The 12,874-nt window shown below is 33.8% G+C and overlaps 1 long non-coding RNA gene across 3 annotated transcripts in view; it reads left to right on the top strand.

The window, feature by feature from the left end:
* LOC117655012 (uncharacterized) overlaps positions 1-12,874 on the top strand; it is an 81,951-nt gene that overhangs the window by 42,690 nt on the left and 26,387 nt on the right. For all 3 annotated transcript variants that reach the window (XR_015733977.1, XR_015733978.1, XR_009620933.2), the window contains one exon: positions 63-108. This is a non-coding gene — a long non-coding RNA (uncharacterized LOC117655012). The remainder of the gene's footprint in view (positions 1-62; positions 109-12,874) is intronic.

The raw sequence follows: 12,874 nt of genomic DNA, 5'->3' as shown, positions 1-12,874 counted from the left end.
AGTGATTGAACTTGACTGTCTTTTACATAATCAGTTAATATATCCTTTTTTTTCTTCAACAGTTTGTTTGACTTGAAGGAACTGTCTGCATCCATTTCTGCAGGGCAGGTATAATCAATATCATTATGGGGACGTAATGAATAATGATAGTCATCAGTTTTCTTCTTATGCAGTCCAAACTATCCAAATCAAATTATGTCCAGTTAAACAATCCTGCAGTGTATCGCATCATAGGTATGACCCAGGTATTGATGGGTTAGACGGTGTTTGCACTGTTCAGTTTTGCTTTTAGCAATTTTCTCACTCTATTAAGGTTAGTCAGTCAGATGTTTAGACAAGATTTGCCATTTTTATCCACCTATTGAGTATTTCCCAATGACCTGAGATAGGCAGATGTTCTTGTGTGATAGTGTTAAAGTTATCATTGAAAGATGTAAGCTGTTCCAAATAAATTGGAAAATGATTTTTGCAGTCGAATGATGGGATTTATCATTGTATTCAAGTGGTGTTCCAGATGTTTTGGAATTGCACTCAAGGTGTCTATTACTATTGGTACTATTCTTACTTGTTTTTGCCATAGCTGTTCTACTTCTATTTGCAGGTCTTTATATTTTGTGGGGTTTTTTTCATATTCTTTCTCTTCTATTTTGTTATTTCCTGAGCTGCAACATCCAAAATCCCGAATTTTTGGCCTGTGCAATATTATGCAATATCCTCTGCAATATTGACTCTGGGGGCGTTATTTGACAGGTGCTTTTCTGTTTGAATTTTAAAGTCCCAAATCTTTTTACCATCTTTGTTTTCTTTTATTTATCATTATTAATTCATTACCTTAGGAACCAGGATCATAAAAACTCAATACTATTATATGTTGTGGAACATAGGAAAAGCAATAATTGCTAGTTGCTAGATTCCCATGTTCAGCTGGGTGACCTTGGGCCCATAACTCCTTCTCAGTCCTAGGAAGAAGACAATGGCAGCCACATACAAACTCTTGCCAAGAAAACTGCAGGGACTTGGCCTGGCAGTTGTCAGAAATCAAAATGGACTTGAAAGCAGGAATAAATAAATATAAATAAAAGTAAAGTAAAAAAACCACGTTAGTCTATTATATCAATTTTACTGTAAGAAAAATATGTACAAGATGTTAGTAGAAAAGGTAATTATTATGCATTATAATGATAAAACATGCATCCTGGATACAAACTTGGTGGCAAGAAATTAATTAAATTGACTAATTGATTTTAAAATAATTTCCCTATACCCTATAGCCCCCACCCTCCATTTAGGCATTTATATTGCTTTCACTAGAATGAAACATTTTCTAAAAAATAAATAAATCCCAATTTGTGTTAGTAGAGAGTTTAAGTGGTTGCAACTTCTGTGAAAAGATCGCCAAGAGAAATAGAGTTAATGCAGAATGAGGATAGGATAGTGTTTCCTGAACAGACACTGACCTCATTTTGAAGCTTTGTTTACTTTTAGTAACATCCTCATTTTGTCAACTCTGATGAGCACAATATTAGGAAGAAGGGCTGTTTTCAAATAATACAGTGCCCAAACTGCACCTCGTTAGAACTCTAAATATCTCTTGCTGGAAAGTTACTATCTGCACCCAAATGTCCACAATGTTGGGAATCTCAGATTGGCTAAGTGTATTATGGAGTTCATCTTTGCCATACACCTTCATGTCTGGCTGAAAAGAAAAAAAAAAATGCATTTTCTGGAGGAGAATATTCATAAAATATGCTATCATTTTAATTGCAGTGTATCAGTGAACATCAGACATAATAGTCTAAGCAACTTAATTTATGGGATTCTTCCAGACCAATCAAATCAAATCAAATCAAATCAAATCATAAAATCTTTATTATGGTCAAAGATCAGCATTGTTCCAGATGAAATTTGAAGTCTTTAGGTTGACATAGCTGATCCCATCCCCCAGTTTTTTATTTTCTTCCTAGCAATTTCCTGTAAGTGCAGGGTCTCATTTTTTATGTGTTGATACATTATTTGTGATAGGAATTGGTTTCTTACTTGAGCATGATATTGTGGGCTGAGAGTCACCTAGCTGGCTTTCATGTTTAAAGTGAGACTCGAGCTCACATTTTCCTGTTTCTAGCTGCTGCCTTAACCAACTAGACCAATTGTAATGTTCAGTGATGCAATTTAGACACTCTAGGAGGGGGGATGCACCTTAACCTATTATTCATGAATGCCAGATTAGAATTGAAGAGATGAGATTGGTTGCACGAAGATGTACTTTTCACCTTATAGGTAAAGTGAGACCCTGCATGATATAGTGAAAAGATGTATGATATATTAAATGTTAGTCTTACTACAAAAATTAAGTGATTTGTAAAACATCTTGTTAGATTTTTGGATTACAATTAGGCTATAGAATTTGGACTCTGGATTTTATATCTGTAAAATGCCACAAATTGCTATCAACTGAATACAAGGTTATATTCCATGTTTGGAACGAATGTATACCTCTCTTTATGAGGAAATATTATAGTAAAAACAAAAGAGCATTAATATGTATACATCTTTTATTATCAGCTAGAAAGCTGTTTGAAAATAGGCAGTCTCTTTCCAATATCTGCTGAAATATATGTATTTTGGCAAATAAATCCAATTAATATTTTGCCGACTTAATAGTTATGTGAATATTTATTTGGATGTGACATGGGACTCCCCTGGGGTAAGGAGGAGCAAGAACTTAAGGTGGTAAAATTAAAGAGGATTATATTTTAGTGGGTTAGTCCAAGAAATGGGCTAAAAACAGCAAGGATCAAGCTTTCTTCTGATATATATAGTTCCAATTATTTCATTCACTATATAAAAAATAGCTAGCTACTTCTCTGAAGATCCTGTATGGCTAGGCTAACATTATATTTATATATAGCTAAAAACTGTAGGTTTTCACTTTATATTTAAATGAAACCATTAATTGGAAAGATATTTCAACTAAAATAATTCTAATGTTAAGAAAGGAGCAGAGAAATATTTTCCTCATGGAGCTGAAAAGCAAACCTGTTTGTTCTACTGGCACAGAGGTGTATTATAACCCAAGCCCAGTCAAATGGATTGGCATGCCACTTACTTTTGAAGTTGCTGGGTAGATTTTATATGGATATTAACTTCCCATCATTACAGAAGAATTATTCAATAGTATTTTATTTCTGGCTGCCTGATTTTCACTTATACTATGAATTTTAGGGTGCGGAGGCTTTGAAACTTGATGTTGTATTTATTTGTTTGTTATTTTAATCAACTTATAAGTTGCTTCAGTTGTGATTGCAACACTAAGAGGTTTACTTTGATAATTAATGAAACAACAGGGAAAGATAAATAATGAAATTGCTAAGACCCACACTAGAGAAACTAAGTTTCTCTTCCAGACTATAAAAAGCATACTTCCAAAAGTGAGCTGACAAAGTATCCTAACTCAAGATTGCTGAAAAACCCAGAAAGGTCTTTTTTAAGGTTTTCCAAAACGTGATATAAATAAGTTGGATAAACATCAGAGAATGCAGTTCCAGAGGAGAGGGTCAGCCATAGAGAAGTTATAGTTACATGGGAAGTCAGAATTGTAAAAAAGACTCAATCAAACTTAGCACTTGCTTTGTTAAGAAATTATGAATGACATATTGCTGTAAGAAAATCAATTACTTCTTGATGCAGGATCTATTGGGAAAAATTGTTTTAATGCTATTTAAGAAAGCCATCCTGAAAAGAATAGATTAGAAAAGCCCATTTGATCTGATTGAGGATCACGATAGTCTAAAAGATCAGGCTGGGATTAATATACATTATTAATATTTACATTTATATGAACAATTCATAGCTTGATCCAATCCAGGAATTGTTTGAGAAACTAACTAAATTGGATGCTTCTGGATTATCATTAATCCCTAGCTGTCATCTTCTAAAATGGTTAAGCAGCAATTGGGTCCTATAATGGTTTAAGCACTTTATATTCTGTATGGCTCTTTACATCTTTGTAATAAAATGCACAGGAACTGGCAAAATGAGGGGCACACTGTAAAGCAACTCATGAAATTATAGTTAAAAGAGCAACAGCATCAATAATAATAAGGATATCAAATCAATCTACCTGTCTATCTTGCAGAATTCAAGAGGAAATTTCACTTGTACAGTATATTGCACACAAAGTATATCCAAGAAGTATACTGTGTCTCCATCTGCTGGTCAGCAGTATAACCCTGTGGTGGAAAAAGTTCCAGAAATGGAAGCTAATACCATTGCATTGTCATCATGTTCTTTGTTGCCAACAAAAACACCACCTACAAAATATACTTTAAAGATGAAAGGTCCAAGACTTCCCAGTCCAAACCAAACCAAAGCTTATTCACTTTTAAGCAATGGACTTTTAAGCACTTTTAAGGAATGTGGTAACAGTACATTCCATTTCTTAAAAGAGAATTGTAGCCATCGTGCCATTCAGAAAGTCAGAGAAAGCATGACTGTGCTAGATTTCGCAATGGAAAAGGAGTTTTTGATTTATTTTCAAAAAGATCTCTTGCAATTAACTATGAAACTGCAATATCATTGAAACGCAAATTAATTGCCATAGGCATAACAGCTTTCTATTTTGGCAAGAATATAGAGAGATTTCCTAGAATGGAATAATCCTGTGCAACCAATGTTTGATTTCTGTAGATTTTGTGGCAGTTAAAGAGAAAAACCACAGATTTGCTACAGTTTTCTTGTGATCATTTTAATAGCACGGCGGATGCATTCTCTCCATAAATTTTATATATTAATCCTTTATCGGAAGGCAGAAACTCTTTGCATTTGACCATGTAATTGAGAATAGTTATGGAAATGTGACTGAGGATATCAGATATATCATTCTGTGCCATTACCTTTCCAACTACTTGCCCAACCTCTAAAATGGTTCTTAATATTTAAGCTATTTTTATACATTGAACTACACATGTTAGGTATTTCTTGATACAGATAACAGAAACATTGATTAAAGGATCCATCAGGTTTTGTGCCTGACTATTTTTTATTCACCATAGATATTATAAAAGCTCCCCAAAGCTTTTAGTGTGGTCCATAAAGACCTATAAAAATTGTTAATAAACTGAAAGAAGAATTATTAAATACACACCTGAAAATTAATTATATTAACTTTCTGAGTTTACATTAAAGTTAAAAGTAAATACAAAGAAATCAAATTTACTAAAATGTCTCAATCATTTTACTCATTTCTTTCAGTAGTGGGCTCCCCCCAGGGTATCATTCAGAAACAAAAAATGCTCTAATATATTTTCCTCTACTTTAGCAAACTATGCTACTGAAGTTTGCTAGTTTAACTTTGAGAATAAGAAAGCAGATTGATCACTTCCCTAGCCCTTTGATAATCCAGTCTAAACTAAAAGCAAGGATTATCCTTCCTGGACAAGTTAACAAAAGAAAATTTGGCAGAAGCCAGTTCAAACAATTAGATTTCAAGATTGGATTCCTAAAGACTAGATCAGAGTCAAAGCCCGTACATTGCATAGAGAAAGTTGTAACAAATTTCCTTTACCAAGACGTTTCCATTCCCATTTTCATGTCCTATTGGTAACTGCTCTCAAAAGATAGAATGAACTTTCTTCAGCAAACTGTTTCTGATTAACAGTGAAACGATATCTGCAACCTATTATTTTATATTATTTTTTGAATGAGAGTTGCTACCAAAGCAAAGCTAATCTGAACAATTAGATTATAATTGGAGTTCTTATGAATGGGGATTTTAAATGATTCTGTATTGTAGAGACATTACAATACATTATCAGGATATTCAAAGTAGTTGGCAGCAGTGTGATAAAGCAATACTTTTCAAATTACTACTTGGTGTCAAATTTAGTATCTTGGCTATTGGAGGAGGTGGTTGTGCATTCCTCTGCACTATATGATAGGTTTCTGCTTATTCTGCTTAAGAAATTGTTTAATAATGTAGGAATTATATTTATTTATTTAATTAATTAATTTATATTGCCACCTATTTGCCCATGGCGACTCAAGGCAGCTTACAGAATACAAAACCACATTTAAAACAATAAAAACTAACAAAAAGAATCAAATAAATTAATATAGTACAATATAACAAAATCACAATATACACAAAATTGCTGATTTCAGTGGCATTGTATCAGTTAACTCTTTGTCCACCCAGCCAGGGGTGCATTTCTACTGGTTCGCCCCGGTTTGGGTGAACTGGTAGCGGCGGCAGCAGGAAGCTCTGCCCACCCACCCAGATATCATCAAAAATGCTCTGCTCATGCGCAGAATGCCACATGCTCACGAAGCACCCGCACATGCCTGCGTGCTACCGGTAGCACCGGGATTTGAATCCCACTACTGCACCCAGCACAATCAATTTGCTCAGAAATAGTTAAGGATCTCCAGCAGAGGAAATGGCAAGTCCTATGGCATGACATTATTTAAGAAGAAAGAACTGGAAGTAGAGAAGGACAAAAAGAGAAAAGAAGAGCCTGGCAATTGGCACATGGATTACATAAAAGGAAGACCTCAGTGAAGTGGAGGCTAAAAGGGAAGAAATGTGAAGGGAAAAGAAGGAGTGGCACGGCATAGCATGGTAGCAACTGTGAAAGGTGTAGGAATGATAACTAAGACTGGAGACAGCCACAGTTGTTGTAGTTGGTTGCTAGTATCCATGGGAGAAAAATGAAGAATGCCACCATAGCAACCTGTAGGAGGAGGGAGGAGAAAGACACCCATAGAAAAGAAAGAAAAGGCTGGTGCCAAATTCTTCATAAAACAAAAAGCTTGTTAACACTCAGACACAACCCTTAGGGTTTCATAAGCAGACCTCAAGGCTTTGAGGAACCTCTTATGGGCTGTATATTTTAGCATTAGAGTGAAAGAAACAATGTACAAATTTAGATCACTCTGATATTGTACAGAGTTTCAAAGAACCACACATATCTAATTATATTTTTCTATATCCACTCAGTCAAAACTGGTTCAATCAGGCTGTGGCAGAAGTAGAATTATCAGATCAAGTGTCTTTACAAAATGCCCATGATATTCCTGAATTCTTCTTTATTCATGAGTCTTTCACTTCCCCTCACTTCCTTTTCTCTAGTTTATAACAAACATATGTCGGATACAAAGAATCATTATAACTGTTGTTTGTTTCTCACTGCAATTATCTTGCAAGAATGATAACATTTCTTTCAGAGCTTTTTCTCTACCCTCCCCATTTATAATCAGTGAATTATCAAATCAAGGCAAAAGCAGTTGAAATTCCATTGTGAATACCACACCCATAAAACAGACTTGGCTCTGTCTAATTTAATAACTACTAAGTGATGCCTTTGATGTTGGTGTTTAAATATCTCTGAAGAAAGCATTCCTATGTTCAGATATTTTTAATCTATACTTAAAGGTGTCCCCCCCTCCTCCGCTCAAGCTACATTGCCAAATTCACATGACTTGGAATGAAGCATATTATATGCATGATCTCTGTCTTCTCTAAGATTTGCTAGACAATCAGAACATTGTGCCATATTGGCTGGGTCAACTCTTGTTAGCTACATCTGGCTGAGCATAAATTTGCACTAGACCTCGCTAGACCTGTACTGTTGCTATTTAAAAATGCTGTTCTGCAAACCTACTCAATAGGGCAGTCTCAGCAAAATCATGGGAATGTCCAGCAGAACTGTGTTAAGAGGATGGAATAATGGATTCATTTCTGAGATACTGATATTGAATTTAGCCCCAGAGAAATACTATCTAGATTAAAGCATGATTTCAATCAGTGATTTATGATACACCAGAAAATTCAACTAAACTTATCCAATGTCCTAAATGAAGATTATGTAATTTTTCTTTGGTCCCAAGACTTCCAGACTTTCTGAGACCACGGGGCTTATTAAGTAAAAACAAAAATTCCTGGAACCTCTAATCTAAAACAAACTCCAGTGTTTGAAAATCAGTTTTGTTCAAGTGACTTTTTTGTTTTTTGCACTTAGTTTCTCACAAAACCCTATCAGGTTCTCATAGTACCTTAGGATTCTATAGAACTCAGCTGAAAAACCTCAGTTTTATCATATATTTTATTAGTTAACCAATGCTCGCTCTTTGTGTTATCAGTGCTGCATTGTGAATTATCCTTGTGATGACTTTATAAATATAATTATCACAGGCTGTACTTTGTCTTATTGCTTTTTAAAAAATAATGTTGCTTATTGCTTCAATTTTTCTCATTGCCTTTCCTCTATGAAAGAAGGTTCTTCAGTCTGATGAAATGGTTGATGGTTCATGCCCATTTATGCCCAATACCATCAAATATTTTGATTGTTGAAATGTTAAGTGAAAACCAAAAATGGTTTAATCAGCGGCTAGTAATCATAACACACAGGAAGTAATTTCATGAGGATATCTGGAAAATTAATTCTTTTTTTTTATTGAGAAAGTTTTTCAAATACAAATTTCCCCCCCTTTTTTCTCCCCCCTCCTCCCTAACCCCCCTCCCCCCCTCCCCCTGTGACTTCTTCATAGTAAAATCCAAATTCATAACAGATTGTATAATACTTTACCATTCCCTTACTCCATCCCCCAAATACTGACCCTTTCTTTCTAATAATACTATTATATCCCCCTTTTACTATACATTTCAAAATAATGTTCTGACTTAATCTGCCCTTTTTCTCCTCCCCCATACATATATCTCTTAAGTCAAACCTTTTATATATATTAATATAACATTTCATTACAACCTTCCACTAAAACTATATAATAAATCCTAATTTAGTATTTAATCTTTTATATATAATAATATAACATTTCAAAGCAGCCTTCCACTATAAAACTATATAATAAATCCTGATTTTACTTATATTCAACTCCTAGTCTACTCCACTCCCATAAATATATCTCTTAGATTTCCCTTTTCTTAAACTAGACCATCAATAAGCTAACCTATCTCCACCCACTTTCCTACAAAAATAACAATTCTTAATATCTTTATTCTTCTACCCACCTAACTAAGAAAAAAAAAGATATCCCTTATATAGATAAAATCAATGACTTTAAACTTATATTCCATATAATATCTTCTATAATGTTTTTAAACTGGATTGTTGACTCCATCATCCATATTAGGGTAACATCACATCCTAATTCCAACAGAATATTCGGAATCCTCAGTTATCATCTGCCCCCATCAATAATAGATATCTTCATGTATGTATGTATATAAAAAAAAAGAAAAACAACCACCCGAGTGACATTATAATTATATTCCATATAGTATCTGTAGTAGTGGTTTCCTTCAGGATTATTAATTCCAACCATCCTAATGGGATAATAACCAGATCTTCTGCGTGCCCCATCATAGCTCTCTTGCCATATAACTCATCATAAACATAATACATTTATCAAAGAATCCAAATAGATAGTTCCAATCCAACAGTTTAAGGCCCTTTTCACATCCCAAAAAATACGGCATTGCAGAGATCTGTCACTCTCCTCAGGATGATATTAACCAATACTTCGCCTCAACTGTCTTTTCATGTATTCAATCATCTTTTAAATAACTGGCTTCGCTGTTGCCTAAATTAAAAGTTTTTATTTTTGTGAGACCTATTTCTTTTTTTCTTTTTTTTACTTTTTGTGGGTTTGATCTCCATCCTGGTTTCCTTTCTATGAGTTGTATATCAACTGTTCGGTTTTCATTCTGATCTATAACTTGATCTTGTTGGTTTTGCTTTTGTGGGTTAGATCGCCATTCAAGTTTCTTTTCTATAAGTTGTATATCAACTGATTGATTTCCATGCTTGTCTGTGGCTTGATGAATCATCACATTAGAATCCAACACCGCTTCTCTCTTATTTATAGGTAGTCCAACTGAGACATCTAAAGGATCCAAAGGCAATTCATCTACCAAAACCTCTGTAGCTCGATGTTTTTCCATTATTTCCAGCTCCTTCTGCTTATCTTGTGTTGTGCATGAAGATGTTGAACTCATTTTCAAAGTCTTATAATAAAATTCTTCCGCTTTGTCAACAGTATTTAATTGGTATCTTTCTCCTTGATATCTCAATATTATTCCAACTGGAACATCCCACCTAAATAAAATATTTTGTTTTTTAAGCTCAGTCACCAAGAATCCGAATTTCTTTCTATCCGCTAACATCTTAGGCGGTAACTCTTTATATATCCAAATCTTTCTTCCATCCAGTTGTAAAGTAGAATTAAAAGATTTTTGCACAATATTATTTCTTATTTCTTTGTCTGTAAAATAGATCACCACATCTCTAGGTAGTTGCCTTTGCTTTGCAATCCAAGAATTTATTCTGTAGATTCTATCAATCCTGCAAAATACTTCCTCAGGATGAACCTTTAAAATCCCAGCCAGAATTTCAGCAGATATTTTCCTTAAATCATTTCTATTATTTTCTTGTACTCCTCTCATTCTGATTGCAAATTCCGTAAAGTTGTGTTGCATCATTAAAACTTCTTTTTCAATCCGTTGTTTTATATTTTCTACATTACAAGTCTTATGATCAACTTCCGTTTTAATTTTTTCTTCTAAACTATTGTCTTGAGTATTTATCAAATCATTTTCAATTCTTTGTATTTTATTATCCAAATTATAAATCTTGTCATCAACTTCCTCCATTTTAGACTCTAATAACTTAATATCTGTATCTAACTTTATAACAATTTCTGAAAAACCTTTAGTCACTGTTGAAATCTTTCGTTGCAAATTATCATACTGTGATTGTATCAACTCTTTAATTTCCTGCTTAAATTTTTCAAGATTCTGGTTCACAATCTCATCCCTTCTTACCATCTCCTCCAAGAGAAATTCAATTAAATTAAAATCATTTTTCTGAGTCTGTAGGTTTAAAACTTGTTCACGTAGTTTGTAAATGGGGGAATCCCTCCTCCCCACTGCTTGTTTGTCTGGCTTTGTTAAATTAAACGCCATCTTCCACACAGACAAACTCTTTTTTAAGAAAAGAAAACTTCTTTCCAAACAAGATCAGTATTAGATCTCCAGGAAAAAGAAAACAGAAAAGTAGAACTTTTTCTTCTCAATTGTAACCAACGGTATTTATTCCGCTACTTTGTGGCTTGTTGAGAGACAGAAGGACTTTCCCTTTCAGCTTTCCCTTCTCAAGCCTCAGCAGTCGCCATTTTAAAATTCTTTTTTCCTTTCTTCAATATCTTTTATAAAGTAAGTAAAAATACTTGCGATTTAGAGTCACAGGTCCATATCTCATCCTCTTTAATTGAACAATCTGTTAATTTTCTTTAAAAGGCATGTTCTCATCGCCTGGCTCTGCAAAAAGGCAGAGGTCTCCCAAAGCCTGGAGCGGCGGCGAGGGAAATAGGGAGCCTCATCTGCTTCGTCCCCAAGAGTAAAAAAAAAAACTCTGGGGACTTCGCAGAGAGCTCTACCCACCCTCACCTGCTCTATCTCGCATTTCCTTATGGAAATGGAGTTTTTCGAGCCGCCTTTCAGTTGTAAAGGTGGCTCTTTACAGGCAATGGGGATGGCGGTCCCAAGGGACCATCTGGCAGCGACGGAGAGCAAACCGGAAGTCCTGGAAAATTAATTCTTAAAATACCAATTAGCAATACAGTTCAGATCCAAAGTAAACTAAAACCAGAGTTGAACTCAGAAAAAAAAATATGTAGAAGAGGTAGGCAAAGCATTCAAGACAATATCAAATGAGATATGCTGAATGGATGAAAAATGGGTAAAGAGTTCACAAGTGATAAACACTTGGTACCGGTATTAAAAACATATTCCATTTTTTATTTAACAAAAGATAGCATTTGTTATTTGATAAAGCCTTGTGTAAAATCTCTTAATACAATTTTTTTTTAAAAAAAAAAAAGGAAGCCAACAGATCACATTGTAAAACTGTCGTATTAACTTGGGGGGGGAGGGGGAAATTAGAATGGCGGTAGTATTCTTACAGAATATTAACTTTCCAAGTATGATACAAGGTTATAGCATTCTTGTAAAATCACCATTTTTGCATAGTTCAATTGAAATGAATTTAGAATGCTTACATTTTTATTAAGGCTCAGTGTTCAAGAAAAACAATAGGTTGAAATATTCTTTAAAAATTAAGATTAAATGGTTAAGTTTAAATACAGTTTACTGCTAAAGTCAGTTACATTTGCCTATATGTGCTAAGCTATATTACTAAGAGTTTATAATTTTAACTAAAAGTGTTGTGCGTGTGTGTATGTGTGTGTGTGTGTGTGTGTGTGTGTATATATATATATATATATATATATATATATATATATATATATATATATATATATATATATATATTGGGCATCCCCTTGATTTTGTATATTATATGTGCAATACATAGTGAGAATTGGCTATATGGAATTTTAATTATGCTAAAATTGAAATTCCCCCAGCTCCACCCTCCTTTTGGCCATGATTGTTGGCAATTATGAAAACATTCACTCAGAAAATCTGGGAGATATTCTTATTGCTTAACTGTTTTTTTAACTATATCTATTTTCTGGAAAGAAATGTTTTAATGTTTTGATTTACAAATCCATTGCCACTCACCAGCCTACGCTTCCATGCACTTCAGCCATCTGAGGAAAATAAAGAAATATCCACTAGCAACTCTTTCTGCTAATGGGAACTTTCAAGCAAAGTACCAATATTTACTCAATGACCCATGTTTAATTTTCAGGAGAATATTTTTGATACTTTATAAATTCTGCATTCAACTGTAAAATGAATAAAATTAACATAAGATAAAAATATAAAACAAATCAAGAATGATTAACAAAGTCACAAGTAAATAAATTAAGATTTTTAAGTAAATACATTAATATATCT

This window comes from Pantherophis guttatus, chromosome 4 (genome assembly GCF_059756535.1).
Source record: "Pantherophis guttatus breed Tessera chromosome 4, ASM5975653v1, whole genome shotgun sequence".
Taxonomy (NCBI): Eukaryota; Metazoa; Chordata; class Lepidosauria; order Squamata; family Colubridae; genus Pantherophis; species Pantherophis guttatus.
This window is presented reverse-complemented; position numbering and strand designations above follow the sequence as displayed.